The following is a 20,649-nucleotide window of genomic DNA, read 5'->3' as shown; positions in this document are numbered from 1 at the left end:
GTGTCTTTTTCTTCCAGTTCTTCTGGATTATATAATAGGTGACCAGAGCAAGAGTCAGTAAAATGTTCTTGAAATAATGAGCAATTATTGTAAGTAATACATTACTGCTTAGTAAAAAACAGGTAATCTTTCTTCTAGACATCACTTAATGGCTAAAACAATTAATTCAGTTATCGCTTCATTACCAATTCTTTTCAATTCTTAGTTAAATATTGTTCACATTAGACTCCCAGTTTTCTTTTAGATCTGCAAGATAATTTCAAAGTCCCTATACCTGTATTTCTTTTTTTTTTAATGAATATAAATTTCCAAAGTACGATTTATGGATTACAATGGCTTCCCCCACATACCGTCCCTCCCACCCACCACCCTCCCCCCTCCCACTCCCTCTCCCCCTCCATTCACATCAAGATTCATTTTCGATTATCTTAATATACAGAAGATCAGCTTAGTATACATTAAGTAAGGATTTCAACAGTTTGCTCTCACACAGAAACATAAAGTGAGAAATAATAGATGATTTTTTTTTTAAATGATGATGAAATCAGAGCAGACCTATTGTCATGTTTAATCCCAGTGAGAGTCAAGTTGGGAGTTGATAATTTCTTTCTTTCTTTTTTTTTTTTTTTTTTTACAGAGGATCAGTTTAGTGTGCATTAAGTAAAGATTTCAACAGTTTGCACCCCCATAAAAACACAAAGTGAAATATATTGTTTGAGTACTCGTTATAGCATTAAATCTCAATACACAGCACATTAAGGACAAAGATCCTACATGAGGAGTAAGTGCACAGTGACTCCTGTTGTTGACTTTACCAATTGACACTCCTGTCTATGGCATCAGTAGTCTCCCTATGCTCCGGTCATGAGTTTCCAAGGCTATGGAAGCCCTCTGAGTTCTCCAATTCTTATCTTGTTTAGACAAGGTCATAGTCAAAGTGGAGGTTCTCTCCTCCCTTCAGAGAAAGGTACCTCCTTCTTTGAAGACCTGTTCTTTCCACTGGGATCTCACTCGCAGAGATCTTTTGCCAGAGTGTCTTGGCTTTCCATGCCTGAAATACTCTCATGGGCTTTTCAGCCAGATCCGAATGCCTTTAGGGCTGATTCTGAGGCCAGAGTGCTATTTAGGACATCCGCCATTCTATGAGTCTGCTGAGTATCTCACTTCCCATGTTGGATCACTCTCCCCTTTATTTATTCCATCGGTTAGTATTAGCAGGTACTAGACTTGTTTATGTGCTCCCTTTGACTCTTAGTCCTTTCATTATGATCAATTGTGAACTGAAATTGATCACTTGGACTAGTGAGATGGCATTGGTACATGCCACCTTGATGGGTTTGGATTGGAATCCCCTGGACTATACCTGTATTTCTAAGACCAATAAGTTCCCAATTCTTTGAATAAATTCCAGGTATAATTAGCAAGAATTTAACGTCCTTCCAGTTTCTGTTGGAGACTTCCCAAAGAGGGCTTTTTCAAGTCTGCCCTTTTCCTGTCTCTAAAACACAAACCAAGCCAGAAGTCTATGGCCCTTGGATGTCAACTGAGTAAGGTCACCAGGAAAACTGAACTTAGTGTCATATCTCTGTTGTACCCAGAGTTGATTTTACATATTGAACAGGACACTGAAATGTGTGTGCAACATTCCTCAGTGTTAGGTAACACAGGTGAAGTAAACCAGGGTGGAAATGGTCCCTTTCTTCCCTCTGACTCTCGCATGCAGCTAAGGGTGCTGCACCGCCCACAGCAGGTGACCCTTCCTGGGTATTCATTTGATGCAGGTAGTGAACTAGTAGATACTCAGTGCCTTGGTTATTCACAGAAACACCCTGAGTTGGGTAGTGTCATATCTCTCCATTGTGTAAGCAAGAACACTAGCAAGTAGAGTGAGTAAATCGTACCAGGCAACACAGGTCTAAGATTTAGGCCTGGCCCACATGCAGCCTGTTGCTTTGACCCCATTGCATTTACTCTTGTCACTGCCCAGGCCATCGAAGAAGCTGGGGCACAAAGTGACTTGTCAGGCCCTGGGGTTTGGGTTTGTTGTGACAATGGATGTGCTAAAAGGGCTCACAATGAAGTAATCAGAATTTCCTAAGCTCCCTTCAAAGCATTACAAATGCAGCAGCAGCCTATATGCCCTCGGTCTTGTTCTCAAATGCATCTTGTCAGACACCCCCTTCAGAGCATTTGCCAGATGCAAGGAAGAGCTGATGGGACAGATTCTGAACACAGAGGAGAGGCTCCCTCCACCTCACCCTTCTCGATGTTTCCGTTCAGGTGGCAGTCCTTCTTTGTTTCGGCTCCAATGACCCGATCGTGCTGGTCAGTAACGATGCACATCTCCTCCAACTCTTTTGTCTGGGAGCCCATCTAGGTGGACCATGCTTACCTGGGACATGCCTGCAAAACGGGTTAGTGAAGAAGGAGTATTGTTATCCACCATTCTCATAAATTAAAAATATAAGAGAAGATTAGCCAAATCTGTCCTATATCAACAAGGCAATTTTCACAAAGTGGCAGTGGGATATTTTTATGTGAGAAAGACTAATAGTTTCATATATACTGTCAAGAAATTGAAAGTAGAGGACATGTTCTCATTCTGTCTTTTATTATTTGTTGTTGATCAATAAATCCCTATAAATAATACCCATACTAGAGGACTTTGAAAGTCTCTGACACTGAAAAATTGGCTAGTTGTAAAAAATGAGTCACAGTAGGTTGATGTCTCTGGAGAAATGATAAAGTGTAAGAGAAAACTCATTTGTATGGATGTCAACAATACTTAACACTCTGTCTCCTTTTATTTTTTTTTCTGTTTATGGTTAGCTTTACCCTTAGAAGTAAGTCCGTAGGAATGTATTCAGAACTATACAGCTCTTCCTTCTCTTATTCTCACTCTTTATTTTTTATTGGGATCTATTTTCAATTGACTTTATACACATACAATTAATTCTATGGTACATAAAGAGTTCAACCAATGGTATTAAGAAGGAAAAAAAAAAAACTGTTCCTTGAAAATTAAGACAAGGGCTGTTCAAGTCATCGCTTCTCATAGTATCAATTTCACTTCTAAAGGTTTCCTTTTTAGGTGCTCTGTTATCACAAATCAGGGAGAAAATATGGTATTTTTCCCTTTGGGACTGGCTCATTTCACTAAGTATGATGTTTTCCAGATGCATCCATTTTGTTACAAATGACCGGATTTCATTTTATTTTTTTTACCACTGTGTGGTAACCCATAGAGTACATATCCCATAATTTCTTTATTTTTTTAAAGATTGATTTTTATTTATGTGAAAGAATTACAGAGAGAGGTAGAGACAGAGAGAGAGGTCTTCCATCCGCTGGTTTACTCCCCAGTTGGCCACAATGGCCAGAGCTGTACTGATCCAAAGCCAGGAGCCAGGAGCTTCCTCCAGGTCTCCCACGTGAGTGCAGGGGCCCAAGGACTTGGGCCATCTTCTACTGCTTTCCCAGGCCATAGCAGAGAGCTGGATTGGAAGTGGAGCAGCCAGGACTCGAACTGGTGCCTACATGGGATGCTGGCACTTCAGGCCAGGGCGTTAACCGGCTGTGCTACATGGCCGGCCCCTCCATAATTTCTTTATCCAGTCTTCAGTTGATGAGCATTTAGGTTGATTCCATGTCTTAGCTATTGTGAATTGAGCTGCAATAAACATGGAGGTGCAGATAACTCTTTTATTTGCTGATTTTATTTCCCTTTGGTAAATTCCCAGAAGTGGGATGACTGGGTGGTATGGTAGGAGTATATTCAGATTTCTGAGATATCTCCAAACTGATTTCCATAGTGGTTTTCCAGTTTGCATTCCCACCAACAGTGGATTAGGGTGCCTTTTCCCCCACATCCTTGCTGGCATTTGTTGTTTGTTGACTTCTGTATGAAAACCATTCTAATGGGGGTGAGGTGAAACCTCACTGTGGTTTTCATTTGCATTTCCCTGACAGCTAGTGATCCTGAGCATTTTTTCAAATGTCTGCTGGCCATTTGGATTTCCTCTTTAGAAAAATGTCTGTTTAAGTCCTTTGCCCATTTCTTAACTGGGTTGTTTGTTTTGTTGTTGTGGAATTTCTTGATCTTTTTATATATTCTGGTTATTATCTTTTATCAGCTGCATGGTTTGCAGTAATTTCTCCCAATCTGTCAGTTGCCTCTTCAGTTTGCTGAGTGTTTCTTTTGCAGTACAGAAGCTTCTCAATTTGATATAATCCCATTGTTGATTGTGACTTTGATTGCCTGTGCCTCTGGAGTCTTTTTCAAGAACTCTTTGCCTGTGCCAATGTTTTGCAGGGTTTCCCCAATGATCTATAATAATTTGATTGTATCGGGTCATAGATTTAGGTCTTTAATCCATTTTGAATGGATTTTGGTGTAAGGTGAAAGGTAGGGGTACTGTGTCATACTTCTGCATGTGGAAATCCAGTTTTCCCAGCACCATTTTTTTTTTCCATTTGACAGATAGAGTTAGACAGTGAGAGAGAGAGAGAGACAGAGAGAAAGGTCTTTCTTCCGTTGGTTCACCCCCTAAATGGCTGCTATGGCTAGCGCTGTGCCAATCTGAAGCCAGGAGCCAGGCACTTCTTCCTGGTCACCCATGTGGGTGCAGGCACCCAAGCACTTGGGCCATCCTCCACTGCCTTCCCAGGCCACAGCAGAGAGCTGGACTGGAAGAGGAGCAGCCAGGACTAGAACCAGCACCCATATGGGATGCTGGCACTGCAGATGGAGGATTAGCCAAGTAAGCCACGGCGCAGGCCCCTCCTAACACCCCTGGTTGAAGAGACTGTCCTTGTTCAAGGGATTGGTTTTAGCTATTTGGTCAAATATAAGTTGGTTGTAGATGCTTGGATTGATTTCTGATGTTTCTATTCTGTTCCATTGGTCTGTCCATCCATTTTTGTCCCATTACCAGGATGTTTTGATTGTATCTGCCTTGTAGTGTGGCTTGAAATTTGGCATTGTGATGCCTCCGGCTTTGTTTTTGTTGTATAAGATTGCTTTAGCTATTTGAGGTCTCTTGTGTTTCCAAATGAATTTCAGCTTTTTTTTTTCCCTAGATCTGAGAAGAATGTCTTTGGTATTTAGATTGTTATTGCAATTAATCTGTAAATTACTTTTAGTATAATGGACATTTTTTATGATATTAATTCTTCCAATCCATGAATATGGAAGTTTTTCCCCCTTTTTATATCTTCTTTTATTTCTTTCATTAATGTTCTGTTATTTTCATCATAGAGATCTTTGACATCCTTGGTTAAATATATTCCAAGGTATTTGAATTTTTTTGTAGCTATTGTGATTGCGATTGATCTTAGAAGTTCATTTTCAGCCATGGCATTGTCTTTGTGTACAAAGGCTGTTTATTTTTGTGTGTTGATTTTATAAGCTGTAACTTTACCAAACTCTTCTTTGAGTTCCAATAGTTGCTTGGTGGAGTCATGGTTATAAACAGCAATCGAATGGAAAAATGACCACTTCACCCATGTATTGTAAATTTTAAAGCAATCACAGAGCACTAAAACTACAGTCGTATAACACTCTTAATCATGGGCTTCACAAAGGTATAAGGCAAACTTTTACAAAACTGTATTTGTGGCAATACAGATACACACAGACAGTTCATTCTTTTTTTTTTTTTTCTTTCGTTGTTTTTAAAATTTTAGTTTTCACATAAGGTAGCATTCAGTTTTTGTCTTTCTGTGTCTGGCTAATTCCAATCAACATGATGTCCTCTAGTTGTATCCATTTTGATGCAAATGGTTGAGTTTTATTCTTTTTTTTTAAAGAGATTTATTTTATTTATTTGAGAGGCAGTCTTACAGAGACATGTAGAGACAGAGAAAGAGGTCTTTGATCTGCTAGTTCACTCCCCAAATGGCCACAACAGCTGGAACTGAGCTAATCTAAAGCCAAGACCCAGGAGCTTCTTTCGGGTTTCCTATGTGGGTGCAGGGACCCAAGAACATGGCCATCCTCTACTGCTTTCCCAGGCACATTATCCCAAGATGGCCCATCAAGCATGAAAGAAGAATTATATAACTTGCATTTAATTTTGATTTATTTTAAAGAAAATGATCAAATACATTTACAAATAGCAAAAGACTAAATACACACTGGAATAAAAGTAGTTGTTTTATTAATCAAGATTTATTTAGAAAGTCAATGAATTGAAAGAATTCTTGGGAGAATTTTCTGTTGATTCAAGATTTTACATATTTTTGGAGGCCAGTGCGGTGGCATAGCAGTTAAGGCCGATGTCTGCGGTGCTGGCATCCCATATGGGTGCTGGTTCAAGTCATGGCTGCTGCACTTCTGATCTAGCTCTCTGCTATGGCCTGTGAAAGCAGTAGACGATGGCCCAAGGTCTTGGGCCCCTGCACCCATGTGAGAGACCGAGAAGAGGCTCTTGGCTCCTGGCTTCGGATCAGCCCAGCTCCAGTCCTTGTGGCCAACTGGGGAGTAAATCAGTGGATGGAAGACCTGTCTCTCTATCTCTCTCTGCCTCTGCTTCTCTCTGTGTGTAACTCTGACTTTCAAATAAAAAGAAATCTTTACAAAAAAGATTTTACATATTTTCAATAATCAAGATTATGATTTCTAGATGTTGTATCATGAACACTAAACATTCTAACAAATAAAACATAATATTTTAGTAATAAGATTCACCTCTTACTCTAACTTGAATAAAACAAACCATATTTTTTCTAAATTATTTTAATTTGTTCAATGATATGTGTCTATTTTGTATTGTTAGTATTGGTTAATGTAAAAACAAAACAAGAATCAATCATAATTATTTGACTTAAGGTATTGCATGGTAAATAACATTTTTCTGAAACTTATAAAACCAAGAATACTAACAAAGATTTGCTTATCTTTCGTGTGTATCACCATCATATAGCATAATTCCTTTTTCAAAAAAGATTTTATTTATTTTATTTGAAAGGCTGAATTACAGAGGGAGAACAGACAGAGAGAAACTTTCATCTGCTGGTTCATTCCCAAATGGCCACAACAGCTGGGGCTGTGCCAGGCCAAAGCAGGAATCAGGAACTTTTTCTGAATCTCCCACTTAGGTGCAAGGGCTCAAGCACTTGAGTCATCTTTACAGCTTTCCCAGGTACATTAGCAAGTAGCTGGATCGAACTGCTGCCCATATTGGATGCTGGCATCAGAGGTGGCAACTTTACCCGCAATGCCACAATGCAGTCCCCCATAGCATAATTCTTAGTGGGAGAAATTCTCCAGGAATAAATGATCAAAGCACCAGGCAGAAAGGGGACATGCAGAGCAATGGCCCTTACAAGAGCCTGTGTCTACACCTAGAATGGGCTAGGACTACCCATACTGTAGGAAATTGAAACCATTAGAGGGAGACTTTTAGCAGAAAAATGATATTTTCTATAGAAATAATTGAAAAATGTTAAGAGTTGGAGGAAAATAACTGAGCACTTAGGTAAAACACTGAAATCAAACTTTAAGCTAAAATAAATTGGCTAAAGGATTGCACTACTCAATTTCTGCTACCACACCGTCATCTGAATGTATGCATTTGAACCATAGGTTTGGGATGACTCATTATTTTGAACATTACATTCCCACGTGTTTTTACAACCCTATATTTTGTCAGGGTCCACGTGTGGGAAGATGTCATGCAAATGATCCCACCACTTGAACAGAAAGCCTTCTGCAATGATCCTAAACCATGGGGTCACTTTCACCTGTCCCTGGGCTGCCCTGTACAGCAGCTCCCACAGCTCCTCTTGGGTCATGTAGTGGTAGCCTTTGACTTCTGTGGGATCTGGGCTCACTGTGAGGTTTTTCCTTACAAACAGAAGACAGGCAATCTCAAGGTCTCCCCAGATGTCATCTGAAGTACACTTGTGCTAAAATCCTTTCATAAAAATTACATCGTTTGTGGAAATCTGTGACAAAATTGATCCAGCATGAATTCCATCTTAGAGAAAAGATTTTACACAGAAAACAGCTCATTCTTTTTGTTTGCATTCAGAAGACATATGCTGTGCCCCTGAGTGTCACATGCTTTTCCAAGCTTTAATGAAGTGCTGGGTAGATCATAATGAAGAAGTTACAATTCTTGATCTTGTCCACTTCATTCTTTGAGAACACAGTAAGAATTCTAGAGACAGATCACATGAGAAGGCTAAAGAAAGTTCTGCGGAGTTTTACATGTGAGTTTCATCAAGGATCTTTTCCTTTCAGAATGGTGCTAAGAGAAACTCTTACATTATAAGACTGTGGTTTGTGTCACAGCTATTCTGTGAGTCAGACTTGCTGCTGTTCTATGTAGGAAGCAGACATGTATTACTGGATGTGGATGTCTGTTGTTCACTGCTTGTGTAATCGCATTTTAATTAAAAGATGAAAACATAGCATCATTTGCCTGTAAGAACTAAAACTGGATTATTGAAATGGTTAAGCAGATCTCAAAGTTCATTTTTATGTCTATATGTGCAGTAGTGTGGTACTGGTCCTGAGGAATTCCCAGCTCAGCTTGGAGACGTCTCAGAGCTGCCCTTCTTACTCCCATGGTGTCTTTCTCTTCCAGTTCTGCCGAGTTGTATAAAGGGTGACGAGAACAGGTCTCAGAAAAAGGACCTGGAAGAAATGGGCATTGGGCCTGCTTTATTGGGAGCTTCCTTTTACTAAATGGGTCATTCTCCTTCTTAGACAACATGTAGTAGATAAAACATATTTAATTCTGGTTTATCATCTCATCGTCAATTCTTCTTGTCAATTCTTAGTCAATTATTATATTCATATTAAGCTCTCAGCTTTTTAGAACTACAAAATAATTTCAAGGTCACCAGTCTATCTTTCCAAGACAAACAAGTTCTCAATTCCTTGAGGAAATTAGAGTTGTAAATTCTTTTGGAGTAGAACTCTTTTCCAATAGAGAGCTTGATGAGTTTGCTAACTATTCAACCCTCTATGTGGCACTAAACACAAGCCAGAGGTCAATGGGTCTTAGATTCCATCTGAGTAAGCTCACCAGGAAAAGTGTACTTGGCATCTGATCTCTGCTGTACCAAGAACTGATCTTTCATACTGAAGAGGACGACACTGAAGCCTCGGTGCAACAGCCTGCAAAATGAGTGTGAGGTAGGTGACACAGAAGTGAGCTGAGTGAGAGGTCTGTGGAAAGGGTCCCTCCCCTCGCAGTCTCTCATGCAGCTGAGCACGCGGTACTACCCACAGCGGTAATGCTTGCTTGCTGGGCATGCATTTGAAGAAGGTGTGGAGCATGTAAATATCAGAACCGTGGTTACTGACAGCTACACTCTGAGGTGGGCACTATAATGTCTCTTTATTGTGTATTGAGTAAGAAGTGAGTACTCCGCACCAGATACCACAGGCCTGAGATTTACCTGCGGCTCAGAGTCTAAGCCTGTTGCCCAGCCCCCACTCCTGTCACTCTTTTTTGTTGTTGTTGTTTTGGTTTGTTTTTTTTTGTTTGTTTGTTTTTTTTTTTTTTTTTTTTTGACAGGCAGAGTGGACAGTGAGAGAGACAGACAGAGGGAAAGGTCTTCCTTTGCCGTTGGTTCACCCTCCAATGGCTGCCACGGCTGGCGCACCGCACTGATCCGAAGGCTGGAGCCAGGTACTTATCCTGGTCTCCCATGGGGTGCAGGGCCCAAGCACTTGGGCCACCCTCCACTGCACTCCCGGGCCACAGCAGAGAGCTGGCCTGGAAGAGGGGCAACCGGGACAGAATCCGGCGTCCCGACCGGGACTAGAACCCGGTGTGCCGGCGCCGCTAGTCTGAGGATTAGCCTATTGAGCCGCGGCGCCGGCCACTCCTGTCACTCTTGCCACTGCCCAGGAAGTTGATGGACCAATAGCACAAAGTGAGTTGTCAGACTCTAAGGTTTGTTGTGATATTTGATGTGCTAAAAGGGCTCTCAATAAAATGGCTAGCGTTTCCCAAGTTTCCTCCAGAGCATTACAGATGCAGCGGCAGCAGCCCAAGTGTCCACGGCCTTGTTCTCAAGTGCGTCTTCTCAGACCCCCTCCTTGGAGTATTTGCCAGATGCAGGGAAGAGCTGATGGGACAGATTCTGAACACAGAGAAGCTCCCTCCACCTCACCCTTCTCGATGTTTCCTTTCAGGTGTCAGTTCTTCTTCGTTTCGTCTCCAATGACATGATCGTGCTGGTCACTGACGATGCACACCTCCTCCGGCTGTTCTATCTGGAGCTCATCCAGGTGAGCCATGATCCTGGGACCCACCTGGCAACACAGATTGGTAAGCAAGGGGTATTGTCACCCACTGTCCTTGTAAATTAAATACACTTGAGATCCTTAGCCAAATGTGTCCAGTATCATCAAAGCAATTTACACAACATAGTGGCACATTTGTGTGGAGAAAGACTAGTGGTTTCTTATATGTTGTCCAGAGAAACTGGAAATGGAAGGCATGTTCACATTGTGCCTGTATTGTTAATTGTCCATCAATCAATTCTTATGGGACTCATAAGCCAGAAAGTTTTTAAAGTCTCTGACCTTGGATAAATGGCAGGTAGACTATAAAAATCTGGCAGTGTTCATGTTTGTGGAGAAATGATAAAGTGTAACAGGAAATTCACCTGTGTGAACTCCAATAATAATTATCATTTTCTGTGTCTCTGTATTTTTTTCTGTTTCTATTTTATATCATATAGTTCTAGCAAATATTTTCAGCAATATATGAGAATTAGAGAAATGAAAGAGTCTAACTTTATCTAATATCAGTTAATAGAGATATTTGATTGAGAATATTGGGAAGGGAACTGAGAGATTGTGGGTTGGATTCAGCCTCACAAAGAAATCAGTGATTGAAAATACAAAAGAAGCTTTAACAAAATGAGAGTAATCAGACAACAGTAATATAAGCACTCACTTCTCCTAAAAATCGGAGTTCAGCGTATCCTGTTTCCGAAATCTACAACATACAATGTGCAGTCCAATTTTTATTATGGCTTTCTTTTCTGTATTTTCTGTGCTTGTCCAAATTTGTACATTTATGTTCCCTTTGAATTGAGACATTGTGAAAAATGGACATGTCAATCAAAAATACATATTCTTATTTTGGACTTCAAGGCAGTGCTGAGTTTTATATTTATATCACAAATAAAGAGCAAAAATTAATCGAGACTACTACTGAAATTACAGGAATTTAAATACTAATGTCTACGTGTTTATCAGTTAAATCTATAACCCTTCATGGGTCATCTGCAGAAACACAGAACTATCAAAGAAGAGGAGAGTCTTGGATTGCATAAAAAAAAAGCTAACTCAGAATGAAATAGAAAGCTGAAAAACAGAGGGAAATAAAAGGGCACATCTGGAAAATGTTGACAGAAAATAAAGCAGCAATGGCACTATGAATGTTAGAGAAGTAGAGTTCAAGGTAGAGCAGTCTATCAAATCTGACTGATATTACAACAATAATTTAAAAATCGTATAGGAGTTATAGTGGTAATTATCCTTTGGACATGTGATGATATGTCTACATGAAAGGAGAAAGAAATCAACAATCATGTTGGACTTACCTTCCATCAATAATAGTACAATGACAAAGTAAAAAGGTAAAAATACAAAATACAATTAACAATGCCATATGAGGGTATTTCAAAAGTTTGTGGAAGATGGAATTAAAATATAAGGTTATTTTGTTGCAAAAGATTTTGAAATCCATGCATATGAGAGGTCTTCAGAAAGTTCATGGAAAATGTATGCTATAAAAAATGCTTGTTTTACAAAATGTATTCTATCAGAATAAATTTATCTTTTAATTAATTCTTCTGACTTTTTAAATGCTCTTATATGTCATAGAAATCATGGAGTGTGTCCAACATAAATCTCAGTATACTGTTATGCCTGATGCTGTGTAATTGGGTCACTTTCTCTCACAACAATGAAGTCAAAGAAGACGGAACTCTCTTCTATTCTGAACTGAAAATCAAAATTTGGAATTGGCTTATTCCAAGTGTTAAAAACAAAGATAATGCTGCACACAAAGCCTGTGGGACATTACTCAAGTGGAAACCCAAGAAAATACCCAGCTTTACAAACATTTGTCACAAAGTGTATCAGGTATTCTTGCTTCTTTGCATATGTGGTGATTTTAATTGGTTCCCAAACATCGTGAGTTTCGCCTGACACAAGGATACATGGTTTTTGTTTCTGTAAGTGTCCTTGAGGTTTGTTCTGGGGTGCAGTTAAAGCATTTAGGAAGTCTGATCCTTTCAGGCCAGGCCTTTAAGAAGCCTTAGGGAAGACGCAAGCAGTAGGAAGCAGGGGGCTGGTGGTCGTTCTGTCCCTGCTGGTGATACTCAGCAGTTTGCAGTTGTGTGTGAGCCACAGGCACTGCCCGTTCTTTCCTTGACCTCGGGCAGCATCCTCGCACGCAGCTGAAGCCCTGAGGCCTGACCCCTGATCTCTGGAGTTCGCTGGTTGTTTACCACCCTCCTCTCTGGTCGTCTGTTCTGTGACTCGCAGCTGCCTCAGTGTGGTGAGCATCCCAGCTCTATCCTCAGCCCGGTGAGCATCCCAGCTCTATCCTCAGCCCAGGGGGAGTCCCATTCCAGCCCTGCCTGCTGCAGACGTTTGGGGAATTAATGAGCAGATGGAAGGTCTCTGTCAGTCTATATCTCTCTATCTCCCCGAATCTCTAAATAAGTGGAGCATTGCTTGCTGAAGTTTAAGAAGGGCATAGGTAGTGTGCAGTATCAGAAAGCCCAAGATGAACGAGGCTTAATCACAAAGCATTTGAAACTTTGCTAATCCTCCGCCTGTGGCGCTGGCATCCCCTATGGGCTCCGGATTCTGTCCTGGTTGCTCCTCTTCCAGGCCAGCTCTCTGCTGTGGCCCAGGAAGGCAGTGGAGGATGGCCCAAGTGCTTGGGCCCTGCACCTGCATGGAAGACCAGGAAGAAGCACCTGGCTCCTGGCTTCGGATCGGCGCAACGCTGGCTGTAGCAGCCATTTGGGGAGTGAACCGACAGAAGGAAGACCTTTCTCTTCTCTGTCTCTCTCTCTGTCACTGTCTAATAAATTAAAAAAAAAAAAAGAAATTTGCCACATAAAATATGAAAAGGTTATATCTGATGAAAGCCTTCATCCTGAACTATTTACAATGCTAGTAGCTCTGAATTATTGTGGAATATTCTTCACCTAGAAAATATTAACAATGACTGATGAGAGGATACTTGTTGTATTCACATTGCTAAGCATTTGTGGATAATCTAGAACTTCTGGTGTTAGGGACACAGCAGGTAACGTTGGCAGTGCGGTAGGAAAAAGTTGACATTTGAGATGTCCCAAAAATATACTGAGTGTTTGCAGAACTCGTCATGCTGTCCAGAAGGCCTGAGTAAACAGCACATTACTTTATGATTATTTGAAAACCAAGTTCAGTCTCGCAGCCTGTGCTCATTTCAGGAAAAGTGGGCAAAAGAAAAGGGGAACATGATATTGTTCCTGGAGAACATGGTGAAAACCAGATTATACATTGATAGCAGACTCAACCAAAATAATAGAAGACAAAGAAAATGGAATAATAACTTAGGTACATGAGAGAAAATATCTGTGGAATTGTGATATGGTCATTCAAAGTGAAAGGTTAATACTCATAGTCTTTGGGGGGAAACAGAAGTTGAGTGTTGAAGACACATAAATATGATTGTGTCCCTGTGCCTAAAACACCTTAGTGCTGTTCATTCCACTCACAGTAAAATATGAGCTTCTCACTCTGATGTAAGTGCCTGCGGGATCCCTGTTTATTACCTATCCAACTTCATTCCATAGCTCTTTGCCTTTAGACTCCCAGACTTCAAGTCCTTCCTCTCAGAAATCCAAGGATGTCTGTTCTTTTTTGTTGGTATTTCTGGTTGTTTTTTTTTTTTAACCTCATTTCTGATCCCCCTGCCTAGAATGCTTTCCTCCTGGCTGTTCACACAATTAATTGAGTGTTCAAAAAGTTACCTCCTCACGGAAACGTCCATTAATACTGGAGACTTTTGTAGCCACTTTTTTTTTTTTTTTATTGATCTGTTTAATTCCTACGGGAGCATTTGTCACAATATGATTAACTTGCTTAACTATTTTATTTATTTATTTATTTGACAGGTAGAGCTATAGACAGTGAGAGAGAGAGAGACAGAGAGAAAGGCCTTCCTTCCATTGGTTCACGCCCCAAATGGCCACTACGGCTGACGCTGTGCTGATCCGAAGCCAGAAGCCAGGTGCTTCCTACTGGTCTCCCATGTGGGTGCAGGGTCCAAGCACCTGGGCCATCCTCCACTGCGTTCCCGGGCCACAGCAGAGAGCGCACTGGAAGTGGAGCAGCCGGGACTAGAACCCGGCGCCCATATGGGACGCCGGTGCCACAGGCAGAGGATTAACCAACTGAGCCATGGCGCCAGCCCCAACTTACTTAACTATTAACCAGTGGTAGTGTGAGACTACATTTCTTTATTTCTCCTGGTAGGATGTGTGAGAGCTTCTGAGTCTCTTGGAGAGCTCGCATGGCACGGGGCATTAGAGGTACGTGCTTAGCCTCCTCAAACGGTCTCTTGTGATTAGTCACCGGTGCGGTTAGCTTTCGTTAGCATATCAAAACATCTAACACTGGCTATTTATGAAGGAAGAAAGTGTATTTTAGTTTACGGGTCTTGGAGATTTGCAGCCTACAATGTGGTGGGCCCCCATTGGTCCTGCCATCTGGTGAGGCTGGAGTGTGGCAATGGTGGAGTTTGTTTAGAGCAAGGATCACAAGGTGGGCCAGGAGGCAGACAACAGCAACTAGGCCTGACCCAGCTTTTTATAACCAACTCAAGAAAACTCCCTAACATGGTCAAGCATCCAAAGACCTAAGGATCTCCAACTAGACCCACCTCCTAGACACCATAACTAAATCAAACCTCCTCCCTCTTAGTGCCATCAACCCAAGACTTGGGACTTTACCATCTGCATGAGTTCAGAAGCCATATTCTATTCCAGCCATATCAGGGACGCAAAAAGTTTTTTCCATCCAATTTATATTTTCCTTATTTGTTCATTGCTGCCAGTCCTTTCTCTATGTTTTTGGCTGCTCTGATATTATGTTTACACTCATTTTTGGCAGAGTTTTCTCTGTTGATTGATGGTATTCTATTAATTAGCTTGGCCAGTGTTCTGAACTGAATTCTGTGTCCTTCCCAAGCCATAAGGTGAAGCCCTCATCCCAGTGTGGCTATCCTTGGTAAAGAAATAACACACAGTAAGTGTGGCCATTGGGGGATGAATCAATAGATGGAAGATTCTCTCTCTCTCTCTCTCTCTCTCTCTCTCTCTCTCTCACACACACACACACACAAAACCTTTCAAAAATTATATAAATCCTGAAAAAAAGAAGTTACCTCATGTGATGAAGGAGGCTGGGAGGGCAAAGATCTGCAGCCTGCAAGTTGAAAACTCAGGAGAGCCAAGGGTGGACACCCAGTCCTTGTCTGCGTCGGAAGGCAGAGGACTGATGTCCCCACTCACAGACACTCAAGCAGATAGGACAAATTCTCTCCTACTTAGCTTTTTATGCTATTTAGGCTTTCAGGTCATTGGATGAGGCTTACTCATGATGGGAGAAGGCCATGCACATCCCTGAGTCTAATGAGTGAAGTGTTAATCTCATCTGAAAATAACCCAGAAACACACCCAGAAAATGTTTAACCAAATGTCTGGGCAACTCAGCCCCCATCGAGTTGGTACTAAAGTAAAGCATTGTAAGTCCACCCCTTGTCAACTTGTCATCCATAATCATCTTCTTAAATCACATTCTGTCTCCAGATAAAAGAAAACATCGAGTCATGATCACACCTAATGTGATATGGTTATCTTGCAAACAAAAAATAGAGAGGAATACTCATCACAATTATAGTCCTTGTTTCTGTAACTGGCAAAGTTCCTGCAACTGCTTATAGCTGTTATTTCTTCCACCACTCATCCTGTATTCCTCTTGCCTTCAGCAAGTATCTCAGCTGGTCATAGTTCCTTACCTGACTGCATGACAAAAAGCTTTTTTATTTTAAAGATTTACTTATTTATTTGAAAGGTAAAATGCAGAAAGACAGGCAGAGGCAGAGAGAGAGAGAGAGAAATATGAATGAATCTTCCATCTGCTGCCTTACTCCTCAAATGGCTGCAACAGCCAGGGCTGGGCAAGACTGAAACCAGGAGCCAGGAGCTTCTTCTGCATCTCCCACATGGATGCAGGGGCCCAAGCACTTGGGCCGTTCACTGCTTTCCCAGGCCATAGCAGGGAGCTGGATCAGAAGTGGAGAAGCCAGGACCTGAACCAGTGCTCATATGGGATGTGAGCACTGCAGGTGGCATTTTAACCCACTACACCACAATGCTGGCCCCCATGACCAAAATCTTAATCTCCCAAGAGCCTTGGGGATTCTTCCCATTGGGACAATAGTAGCAGCACTGGACTGGGTTTTTGTACTTTTCTATTAATCATAGGGTATTGTAATACTAACATATACCATAAAGGATCACCTGTATTCCAGACATGCTCATCCTTACTTGCATTGTGGAATAGTATCCAATTTACTCGTTGTAGTGAGGATCAATCACCCAGGCAGGCATAGTAACTCCCTTACCTACCTGTTTATTCAGAGACATCAGAATCCCTGTGTGACCAGGTTGCAGTCTTAACTTCCACTTCAATGGAATCAATGTTGTGTCTCTTGATAGACACATTCCTCCCACTGAAGCTAAGGCTTCTAAGTTAGCAGGATGCATATTGGTGTACAAGACCAAATTTCCTTCTAATGTGCACCCTTGGAGGCAGCAGAAGATGGCTCCTGTACTTCTGTACCTCCCATCCACATGGGAGACCCAGATTGCATTCCAGGCCCCTGTCTTCAGCCTGTCCCAGCCCTGCCTGTTGTGGGCATTTGGAGAGCGAACCAGAGGATAGAAGACATGTCTGACCCTTTGTATCTCTGCCTTTCAAATAAAAGAAAAACTAAATAAGGGAAAAATTTCAAAAATAAATGAACAAAGAAGCAAGTCTTAGTACAGGGAACTAGGAGTAGTAGTGAGTGCTGCCATATCCAGTTCCAACCTTATTCCCTCTATCCACGAGAGACATGGTGCTGTACATTGGGCACACATTCAGAGCATATGCAGCCTTTTTGGACAACATGTGACCAGCCCACTTGACATGTGTCAAGTAGCTGGAGCTGTGAAGGAGGTTTTAAACTGTGCCCTAACCATGTCTTGCTCTGCCAGTGATTATAGGGTGCTCTCCAGAAGGCTGTGGGTGTCAGCTGGGAGAAAGAATCCAATGTTGCAGGAGAATATGGGCATTTGGGTTACTTCATGTTACTGGTTGTGCCCTCAAAACCTCCTCTAATCACTTCTATATATCACTTATTTTTGATGCTGGAGTGTGGTGGTACACATCTAAATATATGCTTTATTGGATCAGATAAAAATGAGTTTAGAGTAGGTTTGAATGATCCCCCTTTGCTTCTGTTCCCTACCCAACTACAAATGCTTTTCAGAAAAGTTAAAATTGGCTCTGGTTTCTTGTAGCTCATTAGGCTAGAAAGATCTGATGGTGATATAATTTAGCAGTCCTATTTTAACAAAAAGCTGTGCTGTTAAAATATTTCTCAAAAGAAACGATTTAGCAGAAATAGATCCATTTATTAGAAAATAGATGCATCTTAATATATCAGTACAAAGTAAAATCAATAACAGAATTCCTGCCTTGACTCTTATGTCCAGGCTCTACTGTACAACCTTGGGGTCATATGAGTGGTCTGGGTAGGGCTGGGTTTAGCAGCTCATGAAAAACAGGTGCACCCTCCCTTCAGCCAGTCTTAGCTCTGGAAGAATCCTATGAAATGAGGAGGCAGGGTCTCTCCCAACAGAAAGAAATGTCCCCTCCTCTCAGGACTTCTGGATCTGGTGTCTTTGATGGTCCTGTTGGGTCACCCACTGCTCCCTCTGTGCTCAGAGCCTCCAGTGGTCTCTCGTCCTTTGGCTGGAGAAGAAGGAGCAGCGTTCGTCCTTCAGTCCTCCCTGCTGAGTCCCGAGCTCCCCACGTATGTGAACTCAAACTTGGTTTAATTTCTTTTTTTTTTTTAAGAGGCAGAAACTTTTTTATTTGATTGGCAAGCGACATAGAAAACACCTGATCCGAGAGGAGATCAAGAGGAGTGTCCGAGTGGGACACTGGCTTTGAGGAAGTGTCCTGGTGTGTGTTCATTGGGGTATCTTGTTGGGAGTGCCCATTGGATAGGGGAGTTTCACATACATATGTTGATTGGCTTGGGGCTCAAGGAGATTGTGGGAGCCTCCTGGAGACTGTCTCCTTAGGGGCTCAGCCCCCTCCTCTGCTAGCTCTGACTGGAAGATTGCAACTAACTTGAAGGCATAGTTTAAAACCACAAGATCACACAAGATAGCCAGGATCTCTTGGAGCCAGTCCAACTCTCCCCGGGTGCTCAGACCCTTCCCTTACCAGCTGTGAGTGAAAGATTGCCCCCACCCTGGGTGTGATTTAAAGCTGCAAGGTCACACGTGCAGCACAAGAAGCTATTAGTGGGGTAGATGCCCATTGGCCTGGAGACAGGCTTCCAGCCACAGCTGGCAGCCTGCTTATGAAGGACATTCTACCTAAGTCTGAAGGGGCCCACAGACTCCCAGCCCCACTGGCCGGCCTTTGCCTTAAAGTCTATTTTATCTGATATTGGCATATCAGCTCTTTCGGTTACTGTTTTTGTGAAATATCTTCACCCTCTCACTTTCAACTTCTTTGTGTCCTTAGATTTAAACTGAGTCTCTCTTAGACAATATAGAGTTAGGTCATTTAAAAAAAAAATCCATTTTGTCAATCTATATCTTTTTTTAAGAAAGATTTTATTTAATAAATACATATTTCATAGGTACAGCTTTAGGAACATGGTGGTTCTTCCCCCATACCTGCCCTTCCAACCCCCCGGTTTAATTTTACCACAGATACCCAAGCATTGTCTTCCCAAAGTTGGGTGCTAGGGGCACCCTACTGTTTGTTGGACTCTTGTGAATCATCTGCTTTGCATCTGTGTTGATGGGGCCCCATCTCAGACTTCAACTCTTAGTTAGTGATAAGACACTGCTCCTTCTTTTCAACAAACTTCTCTGTTTTATCTACCATTCAGTCCTCTGTTCTGTACAATGAGGTGCTATGTAACTATGGTTACGCTCAGACATAACCCAGACCCTGACTGAAACTGTAATAGGAAATTAGTTAAAGGAATTAAAAAAAAAGTTTCAGATGTTTTCCATCTAGGAAGCTGAGTACACATAAATAACTCCGAATAAACTTTTTTGGCCACATGAATATGTACATTGTGTATGTGCATATAAATATTTATCTATATAATAGTTTCATTTTTACTTATTTTGAAAGAGGGAGTAACACACACACACACAACACACACACACACACACGGGGGGTGGGGGGAGAGATCTTCTCCATCTGCTGGTTTGCTTCCCAAATGTAGCTCAATTCTTAGTTGACTCATGCCTGAGTTTTTCCTATCCTAATTCCCTGAGAAGAATTTCTTTTTCTCTGACTGAGGATCCCATTTCTATCCCTCACATACACGAACACCTAAATTCCTCCAGGTGAATTTCTATGCCCAGTAACTCTGGACATAAATTTATAAATTGATAAAACCCTAAATTACCCATTACCAGTTTAAAATATAATCTGGGACCAGTGTTAGGGCACAGCTTTATGTAGCTATGTAGCTTATAACACCAGCATCCCCCACTGGAGTGCCAGTCTGAGTCCTGGTTATTCTTCTTCCAATCCAGTTTCCTGCCAATGCTCCTAGGAAGGCAGCAGAAGATGGTGCAAGTACCCGGACTCCTGTTGCACATGTAGGAGACCAAGATGAAGCTCCTGGCTCCTGGTTTTGGCCTGGCCCAGACCTGGCTGTTGGCCATCGGGAGAGTGGACCAGCCGATGGAAGATGTCTCTCCCCTCTCTCTGCCTTTCAAATAAGTAAGTAAATAAATCTTTTTAAAAAGTGTAATCTGGTTTGTACCTCCTAAAATCACTTACATGTAAAGAGAGAGCCTGAAAAAGGAATCACCAAGTAACATCTTGGAGTTTCTAGACTAAGAATGACAAAACTGCCATCATCAATGCAGCCAGATGGAGGAAAGTGTTTGTTGCAGCCTCTGCGTGGAGTATTTTCAAGGACATGTGCACTCCTTAAGATCTTCATGTGCCATGATTCCACAATTCCAAGAATGACTACTACTGGCCAGAAGCATGAAAATTCCAAAGACTTTAAATAAAGACATGTTTCAGTTGTACTTACATAGGCCTATGACATCTCCCTCTCTTACTAAGTGACTTAAAGGCTGTGAGGAACATTGTCCATAATGGATTATTAGCCATGGGAACAGAAAAGGAAATAAATGTCTTGCTCCACAGCCTAAAGCCAGGAAGGTAGATCTCTCCGTAGCTCTCAAGAGCCTCTCCCACCTTCTCAATGAATAGTTCACATGCAAGATATGTTTCCCTTTCTTTTCTCCTCCCCCTGAGAAACAATTATTGAGTGCCTACCACGTACTGAG

At 41.7% G+C, this 20,649-nt stretch overlaps 2 long non-coding RNA genes across 24 annotated transcripts in view; one reads left to right on the top strand and one right to left on the bottom strand.

Moving 5' to 3' along the window:
• The first annotated feature begins 607 nt into the window (after window positions 1–607).
• Window positions 608–20,649, top strand: part of LOC103352172 (uncharacterized) — a 34,430-nt gene continuing 14,388 nt past the window's right edge. For 2 of the 23 annotated variants that reach the window (XR_016219179.1, XR_016219181.1), the window contains exons 1-6: window positions 6,483–9,644; window positions 10,154–10,289; window positions 11,858–12,118; window positions 14,513–14,568; window positions 17,969–18,119; window positions 19,879–20,068. This is a non-coding gene — a long non-coding RNA (uncharacterized LOC103352172). Of the gene's footprint in view, window positions 9,645–10,153; window positions 10,290–11,857; window positions 12,119–14,512; window positions 14,569–17,968; window positions 18,120–19,878; window positions 20,069–20,649 lie in introns of all 23 variants that reach the window. The other 21 variants (XR_016219175.1, XR_016219176.1, XR_011381678.2 and 18 more) reach the window with 19 other exon arrangements.
• On the bottom strand, window positions 9,897–15,576 carry LOC149122769 (uncharacterized). The gene is made up of 2 exons (XR_016219186.1): window positions 15,423–15,576; window positions 9,897–10,273 (listed from the first exon to the last, which is right to left on the bottom strand). It is a non-coding gene; the product is annotated as an uncharacterized LOC149122769 (long non-coding RNA).

The sequence above is a fragment of the Oryctolagus cuniculus genome, chromosome 13 (genome assembly GCF_051225735.1).
Source record: "Oryctolagus cuniculus isolate XC-2025 breed Fujian yellow rabbit chromosome 13, ASM5122573v1, whole genome shotgun sequence".
Lineage (NCBI taxonomy): Eukaryota > Metazoa > Chordata > Mammalia > Lagomorpha > Leporidae > Oryctolagus > Oryctolagus cuniculus.
Note: the sequence above shows the minus strand (reverse complement) of the source record. Positions and strands in the feature narration are given on the sequence as shown.